The sequence below is a fragment of the Ceratotherium simum genome, chromosome 30 (assembly GCF_057802395.1).
Source record: "Ceratotherium simum simum isolate JZ-2026a chromosome 30, ASM5780239v1, whole genome shotgun sequence".
Classification (NCBI taxonomy): Eukaryota; Metazoa; Chordata; class Mammalia; order Perissodactyla; family Rhinocerotidae; genus Ceratotherium; species Ceratotherium simum.
The window spans coordinates 52,033-75,914 of record NC_141929.1 but is presented as its reverse complement, the minus strand read 5'-3'; the positions used below and the strand labels follow the sequence as shown (position 1 = coordinate 75,914).

The 23,882-nt window shown below is 39.8% G+C and overlaps 1 protein-coding gene across 9 annotated transcripts in view; it reads left to right on the top strand.

Moving 5' to 3' along the window:
- LOC101408564 (ral guanine nucleotide dissociation stimulator-like) overlaps nt 1–23,670 on the top strand; it is a 196,883-nt gene extending 173,213 nt beyond the window's left edge. For 4 of the 9 annotated variants that reach the window (XM_087419649.1, XM_087419642.1, XM_087419659.1 and 1 more), the window contains one exon: nt 23,171–23,670. The gene's annotated coding sequence lies outside the window, so the exon portion shown is untranslated. Of the gene's footprint in view, nt 1–1,129; nt 5,150–7,794; nt 13,688–23,170 lie in introns of those variants that run through there. The other 5 variants (XM_087419646.1, XM_087419658.1, XM_087419645.1 and 2 more) reach the window with 4 other exon arrangements.
- The last annotated feature ends 212 nt before the right edge of the window (nt 23,671–23,882 follow it).

Sequence of the window (23,882 nt, the reverse complement as noted above, 5' to 3'; positions counted from 1 at the left end):
GTGAGAGAAAACTTTGGGAGGTGATGGATATGTTTGTGGCCTTGATGGTGGTGACAGTCTCAAGGGTGTATACTTATGTCCAAATTCATCAAGTTGTATATGGAAAAGTATGACATCATCATTGATTCTTCTGCACCTTGAAATACGCCATGTCCTCATCACAAGAGAAAAAAATTTGTAACTATGTATGGGGACATATGTTAACTGGACTTATTGTGGTGATCATTTCAACATTTATACAAACACTGAATCATTATGTTGTACCGCTGAAACTAATTTAATGTTGTATGTTAACTTTACCTCAATAAAAAAAAAACACAACAGAAAAAACCATTTTAATATTGTAAATGAGTTCAGTGAATCCCTGAAACTGCCCCATGCCCATATGAGAGTTACAAGAAGCAGAGAGGATGAAGTAAGATAGAAGAAGGTTGTACAAAACAGTATTCAAATTAAAATCATTTAAGTTGATATCAACTCCTTGTGGCAAAGTTCTGTGAGCACTGATCTTCTTTCACATTTTTCCTGGAAAAGCATACCTTCAGATCCAACCCATAATAGTTTCCTCATTTGCTCTAATAAGAAAATTTTAACTTAATAAATAAAACCAAAAGCAACCCTTATGTATGAATAAAGTTAGTGAACTTTACAGAGAAAAGAGCATATTTGCACAATCTCAATAAAGGTAACAGAAGAATGGAATGATGATGAAGTCTCATTCAAGCTTACCTTTGAAAGCCAGTAAAACCAGGTTATCTTTTCAAGAACGTGTGTAGAGCTGACAACCTTGGAAGATAGAAATAGTGGCCTCCTCTGGAGCAAAAGGCAGGCTTGCTTACTCCCCAGTATAATAAAAATAACACCCTTCCCCAGGCCAAAGGTCAGCAGACATCCTGCCTGTTATCGAAGATTTGAGTTCCTTAAGCTCTGAGTTCTTGCAACCCTCTGCATGTCTCCTGGCCCACTGTGTATCATCCTGTAGGAAGTGGGATTTAGTGAACCAGTGCAAATGTTGATACTCTGGCCACTGCCATTGCTGTGTCATTAAGTCCTGTGTCTCTGACCCATGGGTCTCGTATCTTTTTTTTTTTTTTAAAGATTTTATTTATTTTATTTTTTCCCCCCAAAGCCCCAGTAGACAGTTGCATGCCATAGCTGCACATCCCTCCAGTTGCTGCATGTGGGACTCGGCCTCAGGATGGACGGAGAAGTGGTGCCTCGATGCACACCCGGGATCCGAACCCGGGCCACCAGCATCGCAGCGCGTGCACTTAACCACCAAGCCACAGGGCCGGCCCTGGTCTCGTATCTTTTGCCAGCATCTGTAAGACCATGGTAGCTAACTTATTCGTTTGCAGGTAAGGTAAAATATCAGACCATTGACAGTTCCAGACAAGCCCTTAAAGTAACTAGTAGTCTTAGGAACAGAGAGCTATCCAGAACAATATGCATGGATGGTCTTCATTGAAGACTTCACGAAACCAAAACTATAATAAGTCTCTCTGACCTCTTTTATTTCTACCTCAATTAGAAGGAGAGGCACCAAGCTTTATAGACCTAGGGCTTGTGCAAGCCACCTGGAAACCTAGTGACAAGAAACTTCCCATGGGGAGCAAAGAAAGATGGGCATATTTCCAAAATGGACCCATATGCCTCCCGATCATCCAAAAGACAATACATTATCTTAATTTATGATGATTTGATTCATTAAAATCTTGTGATGGGCCAAAGATACACTTCTAAGAGGAATGAGGCACATGGCAGTTGTAAGCAGATTAACACATTTGGTGAATATCAAACTCTGAACTAACTTTAGTGTTCTAATCAATCAAAAGGTACAACAAATTTAATTAGGTAGATTAAATGATATTTAATGGTATGCCTGATTATTACTCTGCAATAATGAACAAGCAGCTCATGTAAATAACTACAATTGGCCTTTAAAATATGATAGTCAGGACTGTTTGAGATAAGCTGGAGAGAAGGAAGGGGGGAAATAGATAAAAGCTAGCTGCTCTGACGCCACTCTCAAGACCCCTGGATCTACATGTAACCCAGGAGATCGAGGCAGATGGCTGTGTGCCTAGATCCTCCTGCACTGTGGTTCTCAGGGATGTCACAGGGCTGAAGCAGCTTCCTGAATCTTGTTTACACGTCCACGTGTACAATACCCTTGACCATGGGGATGAACCACCATTCATTCATCCCTTACACCCCTCTAATTAAAAATTAGATTTCAGAATCATTGTACCATTACATGATAATTTATTCCTCAAACTTGTAGGATGGCGAGCTAAAAGAAAATCAAATTTCAATGGCTTCTTTTCTTTGAAGGACAAAGATGTTCTTTCACACTTAGAATCTGGATTAGAGGATAAATCCATAAAGTCAATGGAAACAACTTAAGAAATGGACAGAGGGATATTTCATTCATGTATACACAGTAATCACAGAGACTTGAGGATATCAAAGGAAATTCTTTATTAAGAACCAAAGTTATGGATTCCTATCTTGGGTTCCTTTGAATTTTTGACCCAACTCATATACATTTATTGGACCATGTTCAATTCTATGATCTTTAGAAGATGCAGCCTACAGCTGAAGAGAAACAGATACAACACCAATATCTTACCCTCTCTGAAGCACAAGTGAGAGCCCCTGGAGTCAGAAGCTTTCTAGACAAGAAAAAGTCATTCTTCCTCTGAACAGAGAGAGTAGTGGCTATTCAAACATTCAACTTTAAATTGTTAACATGACTTGTTAGATTGTGATGGAGCAAGCCTCATACCTTCTAAGCTTCATGATTTTTCTCCAGAATACTGAGATGGATGACCTTAAAGTCCAGTTTCCCCATAAATGTCTTTATTCAGTGATAAAATTAAATTCCCTATAAAATAATTCCCATAGGGCTGGCTCCGTGGCTTAGTGGTTAAGTGTTCCGCTACTGGTGGCCCGGGTTCAGATCCGGCATGCACTAACACGTCGCTTCTCCGCCCATGCTGAGGCCACATCCCACATACAGCAACTAGAAGGATGTGCATCTATGACGTACAACTATTTACTGGGGCTTTGGGGGAAAAAAAGGAGAAGGATTGGCAACAGATGTTAATTCAGAGCCAGTCTTTCTCAGCAAAAAGAGGAGGATTGGCATGGATGTTACCTCAGGGCTGATCTTCCTCACACACACAAAAAAATAATAATAATAACAATAATAATTCCCATAAAATTGTTAAAAATATATCATAGTCTCTGACCAAGAGGAAACAAGGAAAATTGAGCAGTTGAATAGCAGTGTAATAAACTCCATACAAGGATCTTACTGCAGCATTATGTATAATAGTGAAATTGGACGTAATCCCATCTCTATCAAAGAAGAGATAAACAGATCATGGTATTCCTGTTCTTTGGAGTACCTCTAAAACTTCTAAAAAACTAAGTTAGAGTGGCGAGCACTGATAAGGAGAGACATCTATGATATATGGTTTGGGAAACAACAAATTGCAAAATGATGTAGTTATGTCATTTATGTTAAAAATACTTTATGTGTATTTATAAATTCATAGGAAATGTCCAGAAGAATAAGCTGCAAACTCTTAACAATAGTTCCTTCTGAGTAGGGGAGTGAGTTTGCAGGGAAAGGGATGGATGGGGGAGGTTTCACTTTACTCTACACAGATCTGGGTAATTTGACTTTTTTTTACAGTATGTAACTCTTTCATAATTAGAAAAATGAGTAATGTGACCGTTTGGTGCAGGGCAACAACATTATGTTCCCCAGTCTCTGTACTGTATGTTACTGCACAGCACGGACTGTAAGAGAAAGCCCAGAGGAGCAATGAAGACAAAGAATACATGACACCTGCAAAAAGTCAGTGGAGTATTTCTACATAACAAACCTTCCAGGTGAGTGATGGTCAGTATCTTCCACTGCTCCAGCTCTCCCAAGAAACCTAGAACCTGCCCAGGGTAAGCTGGAGGACCATGCCCGACTAGTCCACTCCCTGCATGGGGCCGGTTTGTGCAGGGTGACTGCCATCAAGCAGAAAATGGACTCAGGATGGGGCGTGTGCCTTTGGAGAGGCTGGCAGAGAGGCACAAAGTGGAACACCAGCTAAGTGCACACACCTGAGAGACGGAGTTCCAGGTGGAGACTCAAAATGTACCAAGAAACTGTGTGAAGTGAAGGAAGCTACTCAACCTCTCTGAGCCTCAGTGTCCCCCCCTGTAAAATGGGGATCACAGGCCTACTTCACAGAGCTGTTGGGGAAGATACATAAAAGTGTCTGTTACAGTCAGTGTCACATTATTAACAAAGTCGTCTCTGACTTCAGAAAATCGATGAAAAGAATAATGTTGATGACCAAAGATGAGATGCCCAGCTTCGTAAGCAGCCCCAGCAGCATGAGAATGAGAGGAGCTCCGACTAAGCAGGGTTCTTCACAGCTCCACTGGAGAGGATGAACATGGGCTACACCAGGATAAGGGGCTGTTGTACAGTGACTTGTGTAGTGAGAGTGGGTCCCTAAAGACACTGTGAAACAGAGTTACACAGTGGCTCCTAGGAAACAACTACAAAGCAATCAACACAGCGGATAGGAGTGAGAATGGGGCAAGCAGAGGAGGGTCAGAGCGACAAAATCTGATGGAAGACACTGAACCACGATGAGTTCCCAGCTCTGTCAACAGCTGCTGTGGTTGCGCCAGGAGATCAAACGTCTGAGACAGCTATTGTGGGGACTGCTGGGAGCACAGTTGTCACTGCGGCCATACCCCAACAGCAGTGCATCAGAGCACACACACCCTGAGACTTTCCTCTCCATTAATCCTTGTTTTAAGATGATGAATATTCTCATGTTACAATGTCTCCTTCCAACACTTGTGGACCAGTGTCATCAGAACCCCCTGAAGAGGGCACAGGTCAGAGTAGGATGGAACACTGGGGCCTGGGGGAGCGGCGCTGCACCTGACTACACGGATTATCACCTGGGCCTATTGAACACGAGAGAAGAACCCGAGGATATGGTCTAACAAGACTTCCCTATCTTGCCACATTCAGAGACACTACACACTTTCTCATTCTTTCTTTACAAAAATGTTAAAGAATTCATGTGTCGTTAATTCATAAAGAGGCAAATTCTTGACAAAGTGACAGGGTCCAGTTTCCATGACCAGGCTTTTCAGTTGTTTTGATAATATCCCACATTCAGGAATCGGAAATGTAACCTATTGGGATGTGTAATATAAACAGGGACTTTTTTTCATGTAGATCAAAGCCCAGATTTTTAGGGACGACATAAATCATGAAAGCTGCTAACCATTCCTCCACAGGTTTCAATAAGACATTTAAGTTAATTTACCAATCTCAGGAAAAGAGAATTTGGCAATTCAAGTTTTTTGTTTCTGCATTCAAACGTACAGTACAGCTAAGAGAATGAGCAGAAAAAAATTAACAGGAAGGTCTTGCTTGCATTTTATCTTTTGCAAATAAGCAAGATATTTTATGCTCTGTTCCTTTCACAACTCTAATCAATTTTTAAAGAATATGGTACCTCTGACTATCCCTAGGCATGTTTATGCGGGAACCTTGCCAGAATCCAAAGCAGAGATGTTAAAGCTGACGGGTTTCAAATGCTGCCCAAGTGCTGTCTACCTTGAACATCCCTCTCCCAAAGCTGGACGACTGGTCTCTTCCTGAGTGATCAGAGTCGCCAGCCCTGTCCCTGAGAGACTGGCCACTCAGGCCTGAGCTGAGATTAGGTGATCAATCTAAAGGGCAAAATGCTTAAGCTATTCTCGTCTTAAGGTTGCTGCTTTGGAGGCCACTGCCCTGGAATGCGTTGGTGAAAATGGCCTACTAGATACTTGCCTGGGAATTGGGTTGTTCTCCTCTGCTCTTAGCGGATCCTGGGGAAACCAGTGATTAACCTCACAGATGCCTTAACTTCCACACCTGTGAAAAAGGCAAGCAACAGCCAATGTTACCACCCAGCAAAGCTCTTAAGTTGTACTTGCAAGAGCAGCCACAAGGGGGAATCTCTCTCAAAAGCTGATGAAAGGATGGCACTTTGGCTAGAGAAGGCAGAGGGCAGCAGGCAAAGTGGAAAGTTTATGGGATGTCAAACCAGTTCCCATAAGCATTTTAGAGAAGCACCTGGCCCTGGACTTGGTAGGAGGCTGTGGAAAGACCCACAGGCACGCAGGTGGGAGGAGGAATCAAACAACGGAGGGAGGCGGTGTGGAAGAGGCACGAGTCCGACTTCTATTTTGGACAAAACCAGTTGCACGCTGCAGGCCCTTGGCTGCCCATGCAGCCGCCACATCCTCCTAACTCCCTGGTCCCGCTCGTCCCGTCGCATCCCTCTGGGATTCAGTCCACGTGCCGCGGGTGCAGGACCAGAGTCCTGAGTCAAGGGCGGTTTGTCCCTCGGCCAAGCGCACACAGCCCTGCTCCTCCCCCCAGGGTTAGGCACCGCCCCATGCCCACAGCCTCCTGGGATTTGTAGTCCTGCGGTCCTGCAAGCTCCCAGCTGGGAGCGGTTAAGAGACAAAAGCTCCCAGCATACACAGCTAGGGGCCCCAACTCCCACCTTGTGCCCCCGCCCCTGGTCCCCATCCCTCTGCTTCTCCACCCCACTCTCTATTCCGCCTCTTCTCTATACCATGACCACTCTCTATGCCCTGCCCACCCCCCAGAGTATGCGCAGTGTGGTTGGGCTACATCCCTTGAGGCCAGTACTCAAGTAGGGGTGGGGCTCACCAGCCTGGCTATTGCTGAGGATGCTTGCAGCCCTCGTGGAAACTTCCTGGCTAGTGTTGGAAGGATAAATTCTATATCTAAAATGGAAATAATGAGTGCCTGGGATTCTGGAATTTGCCTTTACAAGGCCACCTGTCCTACCATCCCCTCCATCCCTCCAGGTTGCCATGATCCTCCCTCTGGTTCCCGTGGTCAAGGTCGCTGCAGAGATCCTTCCCTTGGACCTCGCCCACCTGAAGGGCCCATACCCATCATAAAAACTCAAAGCCATGCCACTTGCCAAATTGAGGCAAAAATGGAAAGACCCAGGGGGCCACGCAAGGATGAGGGCATTAATAGATACTTAGAAGTATTAAAATCCATGTGATGATGTCATGAGTGAACATGTTCCACTTTAAAACAAAACACTGCTGTTATTCTGAGATATTGAGTTAGGATCTTTGTGCAAATATGAAGGATTTAAAATGTTTATTGATGTATAACATGAGTACAGAAATATATGCAGAAATCATCCATGTAAACCTCAAAGAATTATTACAAAGTGAACACACTTGTGTGACCAAGAACTAGCACCAGCTTCACTCCGGTGCCAACAATCCATTTCTCCCTCCTTCCTCCCAAAAGGTAAGCGATATCTTACCAGCAAACACTGTATATCGAGTTTGTCTTCTTATACGAGTGTTTTATTACAGAACAATTTAAACAATATACAAAATAAACAAAATAGCATAGTAGGCCCGTCACCCAGCTTCAACAACTACTAACTGTCTGCCAATTTTGTTTCATCCACATTCCATCCCATTCCCACCTCACTTTATTATTCTTTTAGTCCTTTGTGTGTGTGGGGTGTAAGATGTACGCACACTGAAAGGCACAACTCTCAACTGTACAGTTTTGGCAAATAAACATGCCCATATAACCTTCACCCCTTTAAGAATAGAATAGTTCCATCACCCCCAGAAAACTCCTTCCTGTTCCTTCCCAGGCAATTTTTTCTTTCCCCCGAGGCAACCACTGTTCTGGTTTTTTCATCATAGGTTCATCTTGGCTGAAATCATCCCAAGTGTTTTGTTTTCTGTCTAGCTTGCCTCCCTCGGCACGAGGTTGATGAGACTCACCCAGCATGTGTGTGTCAGCGTTTGCTCCTTGGCATGGCTGAGGGCGTTCTGCTCTGTGGATGCCCTACAGTGCGCTCGTCTTGCAGGTCATCTCCTGTGAACATTCTTGTACAAACCCTTTTTTTTGCTTCTTAATTCCTCTATTAGCATTTAAGTGACACACCTTTGCAGTTTTTAGTGGTTGGTCCAGATTACAATATGCATCTTTAACATATCACAGCCTACCTAGACTTCATAGTGCACCAGTTTAATCAATGTAAAATATGGAAGCCTTGCTACAGAACAGTTCCGTTTACCTATGTCTGTCCATTATGTTATTGTTGTCATAAATTTTACATCTACCCATGTTGTAAATCCCACAATACAATGTTATAATTTTTGCTTTAAATAGTCATAGGTCTTTTAAAGAAATTAAGAGAAAAAAGTTAAGTATTTGGAGGGACATGCTTTGAGGCTCTGCAAATGTACTGTTTCTTCTTTAAGTTTCACCCACAGCTTTTGCATTCATCAGTCAGTCTTGCTCACAGTAATTATTACTGTGGTGTTCTAGTGGCAATTTTCTATTTCATGCTATCCAGCCACGTTTTTATTTGGAATTCTGTGAGGAAGATTCCCCCCACTTCCTTCTTCCTCTCCTTCTCTCATTCTTTTTTTTTTTTCTCTTCCTTTCTTCCTTTCTTATTTAATCTATTTTATATCAGTATAGACTCATGGATATTTATTTTGTTCTCTGGGTAATAATCCAATGCTACCATTATTTATTTTGTTGCTCACAATTTTCCAGCCATTGGGAAGTCTTTCAGATTGATTCCTTTTGACACATCTCATCATTTTCTGTGTTTTTTTTAAAGCACTTTCCTACTTTCTGGCATTACAAGGTGTTCCAGGTTCATCTTGTATTTTCCATCTTCAGCCCTAGAATTAGCCACTTCTCCAAGAAAACCTGGTTCTTTTTATTGGAGAATGATATAAATGCAGATCTGGGAGCTAGGTGTGCTCATTGATACTAGAGTGTAACTGCTTCTAGACCCACTCAGCAGAGCTTGGAAATGTATGTATGAATATAAACTCAGGTATACACATCTATCTATTGATCTATCCATCTATCTATCAATCTAACTATCTATCTGGATAGAGATATTAAAAGAGACATGGATTTATACTGATACTTCCAACTCCAACCCAGCACCACAGATTTTATTCTAGCATTCTCCTTTTGTTTATATGTAACTTCTTTTACCAACAGTGAGAAACTTAACTCCAGTTATCTACAATATATTTACTAATGTGTCAACTAGTTTCAGAATTGCTAATCCATACCCTTATGAGAAACACATTTATCACCTAGTGTACAGTGTTTTTGTCCAGTACTTTAGTTTTACAGTATCCCGTCAAAGCACTGTCTTCCAAAGTTACTTAGGTCAGGACCTTTCACCCCCACCCCTTCTGTGTGCTTATGTCAGGTGCTTGTAATACAGTGAGATTCATTTGTCGCTGCATTCCATCTGAGTTCCCCAGCATCCTGATTGATTTTTAAAATTTGCAGAGTAAAATTCACTCTTTGCGGTGTACAGTTCTACGGGTTTTGACAACTTTATGGTCGTGTATCCATCTCCACAGTACCACACAGAGCTGTTTTTTTCACCCCCAAAATTCTCTCATACTGTCTCTTTGTAGTCAACCGCTTCCCCCACTCCATCCCTTGGCAACCACTGATCACTTTCCATCTCTGTAATTCTGCCTTTTCTAGAAAGTCATGTAAATGGAGTCATATACCATATAGCCTTTTGCATCTGGCTTCCTTCACTTAGAGAAACGCCTCCAAGATTCATCCATGTTGTTGGGTGAATCCAGAGTTTATCCTTTGTATTGCCCAGCACTATTCCAATGTCCCGACGCGCCGCAGCTTCTTTCTCCACTCACCTGATGAAGGACACTTAGTTTATTTCCAGCTTTTGGCAATTATGAATAAAATGGCTATAAAGATTCACACAAAGGTTTTTGTTTAAACATTAGTTTTTAATTTGTTTCAGTAAATACCTAGGAGGGGGATATCTGAGTCATATAATAAATGTATGTTTAACTTTATAAGAACCTGCTAAACTGTTTTCCGAATGCAACTATCATGTTGCATTCCTAGTTCTAGTTGCTCCTAGTCCGCACCAGCACTCGGTACTTGCAATTTTATTTTGTATTTTAGCTATCTAATAGGTGTGCGGTCTCTTATTGTGGCTTCTGCTTCCTTTATGAAAGTGAGTTCTGCTAAATATAGAATCCTGTGTTGACTTTTGGGTTTTCATTTTGCACTTGAAGGATGTCATTTTGTTATTGATTTGTCTCTTTTGTTTTTGATAATGTATCATCCATCATTCACATTATTTCTCCCTGTATGTAATGTCTTCCCATGTATATATGTATTTCCTTGACTGCTTTCAAGATTTTCCTTTATCTTTGGATTTTAGCAGCTTGACTATCACGTGCCTAGGTATGGTTTTAATTTGTGTTTTATTTTGTGGGTTTCCTGACTTTCTTGGATCTAAAATTTTAGATTTTCCACCAAATTTTGAAAGTTATGCTATTACTTATTGATTTGCCTTTCTGCCTCATTTAATTTTTCTGTCTCTCCCCTCTGCTGGAGACTCAATCATCTCACAGGTTGTAAGGCTCTCTTCATTTTTCTTCAAAATTTTTACATTCTTTTCTTCAGACTAGATAATTTCTATTGCTCTGTCTTCATGTTTCTTCTACTGTTTCTCATCTACCGGTAAACTCAAAAGTATTTTTTTATTTCATCTTCTTATTTGGTTCTTTTTTGTAATTTCCATTTCTCTGCTGAGTTTCAACATCTGTTCATTCATTATGAGAATATTTTTCTTTACCACCATGATCATCTTTATAATAGCTACTTTCTTATCCTTGTTTGCTAATTGCAACACCTTGAGGATAGCTTCTACTGCCTGCTTTTGCTCATATATGGATTACATTTTCCTATTTCTTCAAATCTCATGATTTTTCAAAATTGTGTACTGGAAACCATGAATGATAGTTATAGAGACTCTGGATTCTATTGTATTCCTTTGAAGAGTGTTGTTGTTTTTCTAGCAGAGAGTTAACTTGGCTGGACTGAAACTCCAATCCTGTCTCCTTTACAGTGAGCATAGCTGAAATCCTCATTCAGTTCTTTCATCTTCCAACTGTTGTTTACACAGGCCCTCTGGGGCCTTGCATGTGTGTTGTTCAAAGATCTGCCAATTTGGTGTGTGTGGGGGGGAGACATTCATACATATTTTGAGATTTTCCTCTGTGTGTCTCCCTCCCTTCCAGAATTTCTCCCCAACTTTCCAGCTACTCCGCCAGCCCCAAAATATATCCTGTAGCATTACAAGTAAGACTGTAGTTTTTCCCCTGTCTGGGCCATGTACAGATTTTGGAATGCTTTGAGGCAAAAGACTCAAGCTTGCAAATATCTCCTGGTGCAATTCCCATCATTTAAGGGAAGACTCCATCTCAGTTCTGCTTGCTTTGGAAGAGATTTATACATACACACACATACACATTTATTATATGTGTATTACATATAGATAAATGATTCTCTATAAATATATATAATATTTTATGCAGATTTTATCATTGTTATCTGTGAGAGTGTTAGTTCAACAAGCTACTCCACCATTACTGGAAGCCAGACCTCGGTTTTGTTTCTTTTTTGGATTTTATATAAATTGAATTATAAAATATATTGCCTTTTGAATATAATTTCTTTTATGCTGCATTATGATTGTGATAGTTATCCATGCTATTGCATGTAGCTAGTGTTTGTTTATTTGTTGGAAATAATTAATTTTTTTAAATGGTCATAAAATATGCATAACATAAAATTGACCATTTTAACCATTTTTAAGTGTACAGTTCAGTGACATTCAGTACATTCACATTATTGTGTAGCTATAACCTCCAACCATCCACAGAACTATTTTTACCTTGCAGTGAAACTCTGTGCACATTAAGCAACAACTCCCTGTTGTCTCTCCCTCTTGCCCCTGGGAACCACCATTCTCCTTTCTATTCCTATGAATTTGACTACTATATGAGTAGAATCATACACTATTTTACTTTTGTGGCTGGCTTTATTTCACTTAGCATAAAGTCTTTAAGGTTCATCCATGCCATAGCATGTGTCAATTCCTTCCTTTTTAAGGGTGAATGGTATTCCACTGTGTGTATCCAGCACATTTTTTTTGTCAATTCATCCGTTGATGGACACTTGGCTTGCTTCCAGCTTCTGGCTATTTTGAATAACACTGTTAATGACAGGGGTGTATGTATATGTCTTTTTACCTCTGCATTCAGTTCTTTTGGGTGTATACCCATAAATGGTGTTCTGAGATTTATTTTCTCACATGTGGGAGGGTTCCCCAGACCTCCAACAAGCAATTCTTGGAATGTCAGCTGGTCGTCAGATAATTCAACTCAATTTGATGCTGTCAACACAGAGATACATCCGATTCCACAGGTTGAGGGCTCAGTCCTATAAGACTGCACACCCACCCAACCTCACTTCAACTTCATATGCTAGTTAGAAGCCCAGGCTGTTTCCTGTACTTCTGACTGACTGGCTGTAAACCAGAGGTTCCCACAACCTCTTCCTTGGGTTTGATTAATTTGCTAGAGTGGCTCACAAAACTCGGAGAAACATTTACTAGATCACCAGTTTATTATAAAAGGATATAACTCAAGAACAGCCTGATGGAAGTGGCTCATAGGGAAAGGTATGTGAGAAAGGGCACAGAGCTTTTATGCCATCTCCAGGTGCACCACTCTCCAGTCACTCCTTGTCATTGGCAACCTGGAAGCTCTCTGAACCTCCTTCTATTGGGATTTTTACTGAGGCTCCCTCATGTAGGCATGATCAATTATTAACTCAGTTTCCAGCCCCTCTCCCCTGCCTGGAGGATAAGGAGTAGGGCTAAATATTCCAAGCTTCTAATCAGGGCTTGGTCTGTCTGGTGACCAGCCCCCATCCAGGAGCCATCCAGGAGCCCACCCAGAGTTGCCTCAATAGAACAAAAGATTCTCCTAGTGTTCTTATCATTTAGGAAATTACAAGGGTTTTAGGAGCTCTGTGTCAGGGATGGAGTCAAAGACAAATATTAGAACAAGAGATGCTCCTAGTGTTCTTATCATTTAGGAAATTACAAGGGTTTTAGGAGCTCTGTGCCAGGAACTAGAGGCAGAGACCAATAAATATATTTTCTATTATTTCAGAACCCATAAGTGGAATTGCTAGATGATATGGTAATTCAATTTTTAATTTTTGAAGGAACTACCATACTGTTTTCCACAGTTTTATATTCTCACCATCAGAGCACAAGGGTTCCAATTTCTCAACATTCTTGCCAACATGTTATTTTCTGATTTTGTGATAGTAACTATCCTAATGGGTATGAAGATGTATCTCATTGTGGTTTTATTTTGCATTTTCCTGATACTTAGTGATGTTGAGCATCTTTTCATGTGTGTACTGGCCATTTTTTATCTTGTTTGGAGAAATGTCTATTCAAGTCCTTTGTGCATGTTTAAATTGGGTTTTTTTTTAATTGTTGAGTTGTGGGAGTTCTTTATATATTCTAGATATTAATCCCTTATCAGATATGTGATTTGCAAATATTCTCAACCATTCTGTGGGTGGCCTTTTTACTCTGTTGATAGTATCTTGTGATACAGAAAACTTTTGCATTTTGATGAAGTCCAATTTGTTATTTTTTTGTTGCTTATGTCTTTGGTGTCATATTAAAGAAATCATTGTTGGCAATGGCATTTGGACTCAATGACACACAGCTTTTACCCTGTGTTTTCTTCTAAGGATTTTATAGCTTCAACTCTAACATTTACATCTTTGATCTATTTTGACTTAATTTTTGTATATGGTGTAAGGTAAGCATCCAACCTCATTCTTTTGCATGTGGGTATCCAGTTTTCCCAGCACCATTTGTTGAAAAACTTATCCTTTCTCCAATGAATGGTCTTTGCACCCTTGTCAAAAATCATTTGACTGTATATGCAAAGGTTTATTTCTGGGCTCTCTATACTATTTCATTAGTATATTGTGTGTATTTATGCCAGTACCACACTGTTTTGATTACTTTGTAGTAAGTTTTGAAATCAGGAAGTATGAGTTCTCTAACTTTGTTCTTCTTCTTCTAGATTGTTTTGGCTATTCAGGGTCCCTTGAGAGTCCATATGCATTTTAGGACATATTTTTCTATTTTTGCAAAAAACATCATTGGAACTTTTACCTCTTTGAATAAGTTGACTCTTAAGTATTTTACTCTTTTTGATGATATTGTAAATAAAAATGTAATGTTTGTAGATTTCTTTTTCAGATTACTTATTATTAATGTATAGAAGAACAACTAATTTTTGCATGTTGATTTTGTGTCCCACTACTCTGCAGAATTTATTAGTTCTAAAAAGTTTTTTCTGGAATTTTTAGGGGTTTCAACATATAAGATAATATTTGTAAACAAATATAATATTACTTCTTCCTTTCCAATTTGGATGCTATTTCTTTCTTTTTCTTGCCTAATTGCTTTGTCTAGAACTTCTAATACCATGTTGAATAGAAGTGGTAAATGTGGGCCTTCTTGCCGTGTTCCTGATCTTGAGGAAAAGTTTTCAGTCTTTCACCCATGAATATGGTGTTCTGTGTGAATTTCTATATTAGGCTTTTATTATGTTGAAGTAGGTTCCTTATATCTTAGCGTTTTTAACATGAGAGCATGTTCAGTATTGTCAAATGTTTTCTGCATCCATTAAGATGATCTTTTATTTTTTCCTTCATTTTGTTAATGTAGTTTATTACATTGATTTATTTTCATATATTGAAACATCCTTGCATTCCAGGAATAAATCCCACCTAAAAATGATGTATAATCCTTTTAATATGCTGCTGAATTTGGTTTGTTACTATTTTATTGAGGATTTTTGTATCAATATTCATCAAAGATATTGTACTTTTCTACAATAGAAATTGTACTTTTCTCTTCTATTGTATTCTATTATAGTTTTCTATTTCTGTAGTTTCAAACACCTGTCATTTTATTTTCTCTTAGTGTCTTTGGCTCTGATATCAGCATAGTGCTAACCCCACAGGAGGACTTTAGAAATAGTCTCTCCTCTTCAACTTTTTGAAAGAGTTTGAAAAGAATTGGTGTTATTTAATTTAAAAAAAAGGCTTTGTGCCCAGGAATAAATTCAGCATAAAATAAATACAAATAAATATTTTTTAAAAATGTGAAAAAGTTGTTTTCCTAAAAGAAATTAAAAATTAAGCAAGTACATCACTTACCACTTTACTGCTTAAAATTTTTTTAACCTAATAATAGGCATGAACAAATTGTTAGAATTAAAACGACTCAAGTGTTCATTTTCTTCATTACAAATTTTCTGACAGAAGTATATGATGCCATCATGTATGACATCTTTAATCAAAAAATGGTCATTTTTTGTAGTATTTGAGAACATTACGAATTTTTCCAGTAGCCTCTGACAATACTCTGATATGCAAAGTTATCTTTTCAACATATATGTCTTATCATCATCCTTACCAAATTAACAAACTCTGTCATGTGCTAATTAATTAACTACTTTTCCTATGATTCAGGTTCTCCGCCATTGATTTCCCTAACCATCAGGAAATTCTACAACTTCTGCAAGATTAACAATTTTGCCTTACACTGTATTTCTCTCATGTGGTTTAAAACATCCAAAAATCATTGATAAACTGACCCTGCCCAAACTAAAGCATGGTGAATTATAAAAGATGGACTCTGTTAAGTGGGGAGGGATTTCAGGTTGAACTTAATTTTACGAGTGGTCAGTTTATTACAGTGTATTGTTCTGTTATGTATTTCACTTCTTTTTTTTTAAAAGTGATAGTTGAGGGCACTTAGATAATAAAAAGTTGAGAAAATAAGGAACTGATATACTCTGTAAGCTTCAAATGTTTTCAAGCATAAAATACAATAAGAACTAAAACCAAGAAATGGCAGAGGAAATAGAGATAAGAGGATGAAATTGCAAAACTGAATCTATACTAATATCTCAATGGCTAGCGTTGTGGTGCCAAGAAGGTGGTGAAGTCAAAGAATTCGTAAAGATGATAATAAACAGACTGCAAAGAAAAAAGATTGAAATTTTTATAGAGAGAATTTTTACAGCGATATTACAGATCGAGAACAGGGAAGAGAAGTTGGAGTGAGAGACTATCTGCTTCTTAAATTACTCCCACTGTAGAGAACAAAAATCCAATTTGCTGAAATCTTTGTTTCCCTCTATGACCCTATCTTTATCTGCAAAATCTCAGCTCTGAATCAATGTCACAATCCAGCTTTTCCATCACTGGGGAACAGAGCATTTAAGCTCATCTGAAACCTCATCTGCCCAGCCTGGGAAATAAGGCCGGCCATCCATTCTCACAGAGAAGCCAACTGGAGGTAGGATTTTTGGTTCTGAATTCAGCTAAACATCTTCAAAAATTGTATCTGGCCTTCCTCATCCAAAGCTATCAGTGAAGGGCTGGCTGGCTCTCAGAGAAGACCAATTCACAGTCAGCTGTGACATTTTCTGTTGAGCTTTCTAGAGAAGGCTGTGGGGCTTGTCAGTAAGAGTTGATTTCTGTACAGGTTATATTTTTTTATTTTATTCAGAGATTTATAAAGAAATTTATATGGTAAGTATTACTTATTATCAAGAAAAAATGTTGTCTATTCTCTGGTCATTTAAGCAAAATCCTCCTCTCAGGGCCCACCCATGGACAAAGCCCAGATTTAATCTCCAAGCGTCTGCCAGGCACACTGTGGTCAGTGGGAAGGACTCAAGTTGGGAGCCTGTTCTCTTGTGTCCTGTGCTGGTACTTAATCTTCCATCTCTTCAGTGTACTACTAGACAGAGGCTCAAAGGACTTGACATTGGAGAAATGTACTTTTCATTGTCTTTAGACTTTTACACTTTTCAAAAAGACTCTCAGCATTTCCAGTAATTGTGCAGCAGTTTACCCAACACTAAGCTTCTCACTATTAAAAATTAAAATAAATAAACTTTGAAAAGGAAAAAAGTGATCTTTGCAATTTTGTACAGAATCTATATAATGGATGCATCCTTATAAATGGAGGAAAGATAACAAATTTAACTCTTTTGGTTAGTTAACACAGTATTATATTTTATATATTACCAATTTTGAGATTATTTGTATTTAAAAATACTGCTTCAAACCCCTAAATCATTGTAAGTGGTAGAGTCTGCCATCTGCCTTGGCTGAACAATTATATACAATGTCAGCCAAAATTCTTCCATTCCTGTATAATCTTATATATGGGTGGTAATGGTGGGTTCTTATAGATTGTTTAAACACGTGCGTATCACAAAATACAAGTGGCCATTAAAAATTAAAATATTCACCAAATACAAGGTTATCTGATTCCTAGAAAAAGAAAACAATACTGTAACATTAAGGCTAAAACTGTCAAAAAGGAAGCCAAGATAGACTCAAGTCAAGCTTTTGCTGAAAACTTATTTGGCTCATCTTTGAAACTTTATCATGTTTATTATGTAAGCAAGATACTTTCAGAGACTGGAATATGGAAAGTGCTTACTGGTAAGTTAACATTGTGATCATTTATTTTGTAAATGTTAACACGAGAGAAGTAATTCACTTTTGGGCCGGCCCCGTGGCTTAGCAGTTAAGTGCACGCGCTCTGCTGCTGGTGGCCGGGGTTCGGATCCCGGGCGCGCACTGACGCACCGCTTCTCCGGCCATGCTGAGGCCGCGTCCCACATACAGCAACTAGAAGGATGTGCAGCTATGACATACAAATATCTACTGGGGCTTTGAGGGGAAAAAATAAATAAATAAAATCTTTAAAAAAAAAGAAGTAATTCACTTCCTACTATATTAGGATTTTCAAGTTCTGCTAAATCTAAGGCCACATTACTGGCAAGTTGGGATACCTCTAGACATCTGAAAAATATGAGTCCTACAGAGAAACATATAAATTCTCTCTTCATCTTGTTCTAAATTCTAAAACATTCTAAGGTTTTGGAACAAACCAATGACATTCCAAATTTACAGTAAGGCTGCATGTGCCGTACATGATCCTATAAGAAGAGAAATCCGAATTTTAAATAGAGGAGATTGTGTACAAAAATAAAGTATATTTTCACGTCTGAAAGGGTATTTCAAGAAAGAAGGGATTCTCAGAACATGTGGTAAATGGTAAATAACTTACCAGGGGCTCTCTAAAGGAGAACATATTGTGGAAAAAAGATCTTAAATGCAGAGAGCTAAAAGATCTTAAATGCTGGAATCCTTATGATGAAACAGACGCTGAACTACTTTTTCTTAAAGTTTAAAATGCATCTTATCCTCCAAACAAATACCACCTCTCTGCCTTGTCGCTTACCTGGGCATGGTGACGTGTTTGAATCATTTTTCTAATTCATTGGCTCTTAAACTTGATGGGCACCAGAAGCACCTGGAGGCCTTGTTGAAACCCAGATTGCCAGGCCCCACCCCAGAGTTTCCAGTTCAGCAGGTGTGCAGCAGCACCTGAGAATTTGCATTTCTACCCGGTTCCCAGGTGATGCTGATGCTGCTGGTCCAGGGACCCCACTTTGAGAACCACAGCCTAACTTACACCCTATATATGGTTACCAAATCCATTATTTCATCATTTGTCTGCTACTTTTCTTTTATCACATCAGCACCTTAGCTCCGAATCTCCTCATCTAGCATTGGCAATACTTGGAGAGTTTAACAGCTGGTCCTCCTTTCTGGCTCAGTTCTCCCTCTTCCTCTTGATACTACGTTCTCTTGCTAGGTAATTCTTCCTTAAACATCAGTTCATCATAGATCTTCCTTGCTCAAAATCTCATGGCTCTTATGCTGAGCACAAGACATTTTAAATTCTCTAGTTGGCTCATAAGGTCTGGAATAGCCCGTAGAATGTGGACAACCTATTCCCTACCCTGCCTACTATAAAGGAGTATATGAGGATTACATAAGATATGCACAATGATGTTTGTTATGCACAGTGTGACATTCTATAAAGTCACTGTGAACACTGAGTCAGTGAATATGACCCACTGCTCCTACGAGAAATGCAGGGTTAGGTTGCTGCAAGCCTTAGTTACATTTTCTTCAACTGATCAATACATAGCCTTATTCTCTGTGTGTTTCTCTTTAAAGTCACCTTATTTAAAATATATTGTTGATATATTAACATTGAACTCACACCAACAGCACTGTACCTCATGTCTGAAAGAAGCTTGTCGAACACCCATACTTTCTCCGTAAAGGCATGTCACAATCTCTTGCCCTGAGGAACACCAGGCAGCATTGCAGCACTACACATGGGGGACATATTGAACAGCAAAGTCACCAACACAAGGCACAAAAAGATGAGAAATGAGGCACTAAATAGACTGCAAGAAGGACACTTGTTTACAGTATGGGCTGAAACAAGAGGGCAGAGCGTCACCTTGTTCACCCTCAGCTGGGAACGTGCATGTCGAGTGACTCAAGTTTTTCACCATTTTGTGCATATCTGCAAACGGACATGAAAGCCCTGTGAGTGTTTATTTGGAGGCTGTCAGTACATTTTAGCTAGTGGGCAAGTATGCAAACACGGACTCCACAAATAATGAGGATCAACTATACTATGAAAGCATCTTTTCAAAACCAGAGTATTGTTTAGATATAAGAGCAATAATGATAACATAACAGTTAACATTTTAGTGCCTACTATGTGCCAGGAGCTCTTCTAAGTACTTTACATAAGTTAATGCATTTAAGTCTCACTGAAACCCTATGAGACAGGAGTTCTCAGTAGCCTCATTTTATAGATGAGAAAACTAAATCTCAGAGAGTAAATACTTTGCACAGTTTCCCCAGTTAAAAGTGGAATAACTGGGATTGGTGCCCAGACAAACTGGTCCAAAGCACACAGCCTCAACCACTGTGGTAGGAATGTGAGCGAATTTTCTAGCACGCCCCAAAAAGCTTCTTCTTCTCCAGTCAGTGTGGTCTCTCACATACATATTCAATCATCAAACATTTTCTGAGTGCCCCAAAGGTGTCAGGTACTGTGTTTAGATACTGGAGGGACAAATAGAATGTTGACACAAATAATCCATGACCAATCTATAAATCAAAATTGGGGTGAGTTTATGATGAGCCAACATTTGAGGGCCATATAGCCCGGGAGAGTCCTTTCACTAAGAAATGGAGTACTCCAAAGAAGTGGGGTGTACAGAGTGGTTATATACCATCAAAGAGCATGTTTCACATGTGATTGCAATGTTCCTTTTACAATAGCCGTGACATTGACCTTTCAGCACGTTGATTGATGGACACAGTAGGTATCAGGTCTGCTGTCTCCATGGGCGTGGCTGTTGTCTCGAGTTGGGTGGTCACAGGATGAGCACAGCAATCAAATCCTAGCCTAGGGAGAAATGCTTATCCTTAAGGAAATGCCAATGTGGGAGAAGTTGCATTTATATCTTAAGGTCATTGTTTTTGTCTTTGGGACATGTTAATTGCTTAAAGCTGATATACAATGGATGAACAGAGGCTACAGGCCCTTTTTGGGGGAAAAAAAAAAAACAAGGTCAAGCCTAATTAGTTTTACACCAAATGGCTTCCTCATATGCTCCAATATATCCTATTGCTTGCCATTTATTTATGAAGAAGAAGGATAGTCTCAGCTTTAAGGAGCTCACTGTCAATGAGACATGAAAAAAACAACAGTTAAGAAAAAGTAGATAAGTACAAGGTCCCCGAGTGGCAACATCAAAAGGGGTCTCTAAATGGAGACCTCTCAGGAAAAGTGTCCAAGAGGAAGGAACATTTGACATGAGTTTAGATTGAGAAATAGGAATTAAGTTGATCAAAACAGAGGGTAGGAAGACAGAAGAAACACATATAAAAAGACAGATATAAAGGATGCTAAGGATTTCAGAGTATGGGGGTATTTTTAAGGCTGGAAAAAAGCCAACATGTAGGAAACAGTGGGTGATGAGGCTAAAGATGAGGACAGCAAGAGAAAGCCTGCGTGTCCACCTCAGGAGTCTGAATGTTCTCTCGGGTGCTCTGAGCAGTCATTGTAGCAGTCTAAGCAGATATCAGATTTAAGCAAATTTAGATTCTAGAAGGTAACTCTGGAGGTATTGTGGAGGAAAGATTAGAAGAAATTAAGACTGTAAGTAAAGGGACCTGTTGGGAGATTAGGCAGCGATCCAGATAAGATAGGCCTTGGCTTAGGCGTGGGGTCTGCAGGTGGAGGAGGCCAGGAGGTGGGAAGCAGTGCTGGGCTCCTGGAGGAGGAAACTGAACTGCCTCTCAGTCACAGGAAGACTGTGCCTGTCATGGCCTCCCCACCCATATCCCCAAATGTCATGTTCCTTTCTACGTCTGTACCTTTCCTCTCTTCTTCCATTTGAAATCCTCATTCTTTCTTCCCTCCACCTGCCCAAAAGTGATCCATTTGAGGACTTGATCTAGTCTACCTCTCCTAAGGAGCTGTCCTTAATTACATTTTCTCAATAACATTCCCAATTTTTTTAGGTTCTGTAATACAACATACACTAAATACCTTGGCAGAACCTAATTACATCTTGCAAACAGTTTCATGTATGTGGAGGAGCTTGGAACCTTATAATTCTTTGTATTTTCTTCAATACCTACCACAAATATCTTGCACATATAGGTCAATGGATGTCCAGTAAAGTTCAATAAAGAAGAAGCACCCTTTATAAGCTAAGAACTTTTATGAGCTCAGTTATTCCTTTAGATCAGCTGCTTGAACCATTTGTCTTTCTCCACAGGTCAACAGTGTTGCCCAGCACAAATGAATTTTACACCTTCTCAAACTCAATAGAGCAAAGATGGAACTTCATTCCCCCTGCAAGCCCTACTGCCCCAGAGAAAAGCAAAAACAACGTGTGACATCTAATTCTTTCTTCACATTCTCATGTCAAATTGCAACTGTTTTCCAGATGCTAACTGGTTTTCATTCTTAAAACTGACAGAAAAGATTCTCATTATTTCTTTCTTTCCTTTTTTTTTTTTTGTGAGGAAGGTCAGCCTTGAGCTAACTTCTGATGCCAATCCTCCTCTTTTTGCTGAGCAATTTTGGCCCTGGGCTAACATCTGTGCCCATCTTCTTCTACTGTATATGGGATTCCGCCACACCATGGCTTGACAAACGGTGCATTGGTGCGCACCTAGGATCTGAACCTGTGAACCCGGGGCTACCACAGCAGAGTGTGCGCAATTAACCGCTGTGCCACCGAGCCGACCCCTCTGTTTATTTCTAAAGCTGAAATGTCTAAATCGTTCTCCAGGCTAGTTGGAGTTTCCATAAAATGAAAGTGTACATTCCAGAAAAATCCTTAACTTTCCAGAATAATCCTTAATATATTATGGTAAACACCTTGGCAAAATGTCACTGATTTTCAATGTCAGTGCCTCCACAAGGGTATCCTTGCATTGTGGCCCCTCCCAACCACCTCTCACTTTGCCCCTCCCCAGGCTCATGGGCTCAAAGTGTTTACTGAGCACTAAGAATGAGCAGAGTCTGAGGGAGACTTCAAGGATAGTCTGTTTTCTGACCCCAACCATCTCTCTCCATCTCTCCTTTAACCTCTATTTTTCTTACTCTGGTTTCTACTTTAGTTCTTTACTTGTCTTGTGAATTGTTGTTTTGTGGCTTATAATTACCATGTAAATTCATATTACTTTTTACCTTAGAGTTTAGAAAGAACTTACATTAAACAAGGTTTTTTTTCCCAGCTCTTTGATGTGTCTAATACCTTCCAACGCAATTCAAGTGGCTTCTTGTTCTTATATCTCCATCATTATTCCTTCAGAATTATGTTCACCCCACACTTTTGATCTGACCAATGATGCTTTACTCTTTAAACTTTTCTATGCCAAGACTCCCATGAGGAATCCCTCAAGCACCATCAGCTAGGCGACCCCACATTCCTCACATCTGTTTCTGATACCGGCCCTGATATCTGTTCCCCAGCATTGAACCCAACATATATGGGGTTAAATCAAAAAGCACTCATTCCCCCTTCTCTGCTTCTCTAAGTTATATTCACATGTAGATATGGGTTGTTTTACCCTTTGTGTCCCTGAATTCCACAAGACAAATGGAGGTAATAAATTGTTGAAAGCCCAGGTGTCTACAAACTGAAACTCTGACTAATTACCAGTTCTTGTGGTTTGTTACAGGGAGACTGAGATCTCAAAATTATCAAGAAGCTGAAGCTCCCCAACTCCCGCTTCCTGGCGCCGAATCCACCATTCATCACAGGGACAGACAAACAGAGGACACCTGCAGCTCCCCTAACTCAGCTAAACGCAGGCTGATGGGAGGACGCCGAACTGCAAAGCCGCAGCTCCCCTCCCCCACCTAAAACCTTGTAAACTGTAATCGTTAATTGGCAGCAGTTGCCGTCCACACCCCAAGGCCAAATTTCTGGTGATGAGAGAAGATTGGTTGATGGAGCCCTAGATCTCCCGCTGTAGATAGAGATGACAGCCGGCTTGGCGCCAGAAGACTGGGATCCCTCCTCCAACAAATAATCAGTCACCAAGGATATATTCTTTCCCACAGACTTTACTTTAAAAGCCTCAACTCCTAATGGCTCAGGAGGACTGTGGATTTTGGGGCATGTGCCCACTACAGCCTCATTTTGCTGGCAAAATTAAACCACTTTTCTTTTCCTCGGTCCCTGGTCATTGCGTTCATTGATTCGGCTACGGTGACAGGGTCCTGGGTTTTTCTGGCTACATTTCCTTGATTTGTTCCTAAATAAAGATGTTTCTGAAACTAATAATAAATTGTACCAACTGGTCATTGTATAAAAATCACTATCACAGATATCTTAAAGAGAACAAATGGAAAAGAATATTAAATTCTTCAGATAAGTTTGCAATCAAA